Below are 3,764 nucleotides of genomic sequence, written 5' to 3'. Positions count from 1 at the left end.
CGCCGGAAGATGACACGCCGGAGTGGGTGTATCTTTCGAATTCATGGCCGCCCCTTTGATGGCTGACGAGTCGCGCAGGAAGAGCGCAAAATTTCTCCGGTTATTCGCAGACTGGAGTCCTGAGGGTTGAATTAAGCTTCTTACGAGAGAAAATCTGCAGATGCTGGAAATCCAGAGCAATAGGGCACACACACGCGCGCACAACGCTGGGGAACTCGGCAGGTCAGGCAGCACCTTTGGAAATGATGAAGAGGGGTCTCGGCCCCGAACGTTGACCGACTTTTCCACGGACGCGGCCTGACTTGCTGAGCTCGTCGGCAATCTGTGTTGTGTGCCACAAAGCAAAGGGGTCCAGCATTTTGCGTGCGATACCCTGGAGAATCTCTTATGTTTATGCCGACAGATCAGAACTGCCCTCCGCTGGGGATTAGCATGCATTTGCTTTTAATGCAGATTCACAAGAGGAAGCGGTTCGGCCCGTCTAATTCGTGCCGACCCGCTGCAAGATGGTTTCATTTATTCCATTTCTCCGGCCCACAGTTATCGTCCCTTCATAAATTACCCCGCACCCTGTGTAAACTGGGGTCTGCTTCGTCGAGCGCCTCCGCCCCACCCGCCAAAAGTGGAGCTTCCCCCGGTGGCCACATTTTAATTCCGACAACCACACGTTTGACCACGGTCTCCGCTTGCGCCGAGATGAGGCCGCCTTCTGGGTGGAGAAACAACAGCCTGTACTATGTCTGGGTGGCCTCGGGGCTGGAATATGATTTTCTCCTCATTCCCTCCCCCCTCCTTTCTTCTCCTATTCCCCACTCTGGCCTCTTATCTCTTCTCACCTCCCCCTGGGTCCCCTCCCCTTTCTCCTATGGTCCGCTCTCCTCTCCTATCAGTTTCCTTCCCCTCCAGTCCTTTATCTTTCCCTCCCACCTGGCTTCACCTACCTCCCCCGCCCCGCAAACCTTTTTATTCTGGCGTCCTCCCCTTCCTTCTGATGAGGGGTCTCGGTCTGAAACGTCGACTGTTTACTCTTCTCCATAGATGCTGCCTAACCTGCTGAGTTCCTCCAGCATTCTGTGTGTGTTGCTTTGTAATGTTCCCTCCCTTCCCATATTTGCTTACACGCAAGTGGTCATTCGACCCACCGAGTTTGTGATAGCTCTCACAGCCTCGTCCCGTTTTGCCACATTTTCCTTCTCGAGGTATTCTTTCTCACAGGCCAATCAGCTAACTCCCTGGATTCTCTCAGCAACGGCAACTTCTCCCACAGTAAGGGGCAACTTCTTCTTCGGCTGTCCATCGATTTTCGATGTTGACTGAGGCCTGGGCAAGGTTGTATGGAAGACCAGCAGTTGCCCATGCTGCAAATCTCCCCTCTCCACGACACCGATGTTGTCCAAGGGAAGGGCATTAGGACCCATACAGCTTGGCACCGGTGTCGTCACAGAGCAATGTGTGATTAAGTACCTTGCTCAAGGACACAACACGTTGCCTCAGCCAAGGCTCGAACTAGCGACCTTCAGATCACTAGACCGACACCTTAACCACTTGGCCACGCGCTGCACAAGGGGCAACTTACATCTTTGGGACGTGAGAGGAAACCAGAGCAGCCGGGGAAAGCCTCAGAGTCACTGGGAGAACGTGCAAACTCCACACTGACAGTGGCCGAGGTCAGGTCAGGGTCGAGCCTCGGTGGCTGAGGCTGTGAGGCAGCAAAACTATCTCATAGACATGAGAGAAATCCAGAGAAACACACACACGTGCCGACAGATGACTGAACTCAGGAACGGAGGAACGACAGACACCCAGGTTTAGATAGTAACAAGAGTTTATTCATTGGAATTCCAACTAAAAATCGGTGGGTCAGCTAAGTGACACCATAAAATGAATCATTCTTTAAACAAGGACCCTGCAAAAGGTGCTGATTGGGTGTCTGCTTTAAACAATCACAGTATGCTGTAAACCCATGCCAGTCACAATGAGCTTGATAAGATTAACCAGAGAGCACAAGGGTTTATCGGCTCCAGATGATATGGCTCACATCACCAGATGCTGGCAGATCACATAGTATCTATGGAGGGGATTAAACAGTCAATATTTCAGGCCAAAACCCTTCATCAGGACTGGAAATAATATAAGAAACAAGAGCAGGAGTCGGCCATCTGGCCCGTCGAGCCTGCTCCGCCATTCAATAAGATCATGGCTGATATGACCATGAACTCATCTCCACCTATCTCCCTTTTCCCCATAAACCTCAGTTCCCCCACTGTGCAAAAATCTATCCAACCAACCTCGCCTTAAATATATTTACTGAGGTAGCCTCCACTGCTTCATTGGGCAGAGAATTCCACAGATTCACCCGTCTCCGGGAAAAGCAGTTCCTCCTCATCTCCATCCTAAATCTACTCCCTGAATCTTAAGGCTGTGTTCCCTAGTTCTAGTCTCACCTACCACTTGAAACAACTTTCCTGCCTCTATCTTATCTATCTCTTTCATAATTTTAAATGTTTCTGTAAGATCTCCTCTCATCCTTCTGAATTCCAGCGAGTACAGTCCCAGGAGACTCAATCTCTCCTCGTAGTCTAACCAGGGGAAGAGGGTGAAGCCAGAGAAAAAATCTCATTCATTTCCTAAACCTCCGGTCAACCCTGTGAGCTTCACACATGAGAGGTTTTATTGAGCCCTGGTGCATACGACAATATATTAAATTAATTAACCTAACTAAACACTTTGATTTGGAATCTGGGAAATCTGGGTAAAGATGGAATCACAAGACCCACCTCCCTCCATCCCTGCTCTCATTGGTTGCCCAAAATGCCCATCATTGTAAACACAATGATGCTGGGGTCAAAGCAACACTCACAACACGCTGCAGGAACTCAGCAGGTCGGGCAGCATCCGTGGAAAAGATCAGTCGCGAAGGGCTCCAGCCCGAAACGTCGACCGAGCTTTTCCACGGATGCTGCCGGACCTGCTGCCCATCATTGTAATGTCTCATCTTCCCTGATTGGATGACATTTGGCCCAATAGAGTAAACATCTTGCAACCCGGTGTCCTATTGTTCTGAGACCTGGATGTACGGTATCTGGCTCACTCACTGGTCCAGAGCGCAAGCCAAAGGTCCTGAGGGTGGCTACGGACAGAAGCAGGGTCCTAACTGCAAGCTAGGTTGTGGTGGTGAAACACCAGACATCAGGAACGAGGGTGGAGTTGGGATCCAGAGTGCTTGTACATTTCCCACTTCCTGTAAACTCACAAGTTTCACTGGGAAATAGATTGTCCTGCTGCGTAACAAGTAACGGAAGTGCCAAAAATATGCTTGGTGAGTGACGTCCGGAACTCTAGTGGACAGACACCACCAAGGTCCCCACAGTGCTGTGTTCTCAGAAAGTTAACACATGCATTGCAGGGAGCCAGATCCCTCCCACCCCCCCCCCACACAAAGATCCCAAACATCCAGACAATGCCATCTCCTTGCATCTACCATCAGGCAGGAGGTACAGAAGCCTGAAGTCCCACAACACCACAAAGTTTCCCTCTAACTGTTTTACAGTTGCGCAGACCAACCATTGCTCTCAGCAGGAAACTTTTGCACTGCCTGAAAAATGTGTTTTTTTTTGGTAACATGCATATCAAACAAACACAAACCACAACTCACAACACAAGTAAATGACGTCAGGCAGTCAAAACAACTGACAGGCACAATGGCAAATGTGAAATTATTTGACTAGATGGCGCCAGCATCTGTGGGGCTGGCAGTTTATTCA

The sequence above is a fragment of the Mobula hypostoma genome, chromosome 10 (genome assembly GCF_963921235.1).
Source record: "Mobula hypostoma chromosome 10, sMobHyp1.1, whole genome shotgun sequence".
NCBI classification, from domain to species: domain Eukaryota; kingdom Metazoa; phylum Chordata; class Chondrichthyes; order Myliobatiformes; family Myliobatidae; genus Mobula; species Mobula hypostoma.
This window is presented reverse-complemented; position numbering follows the sequence as displayed.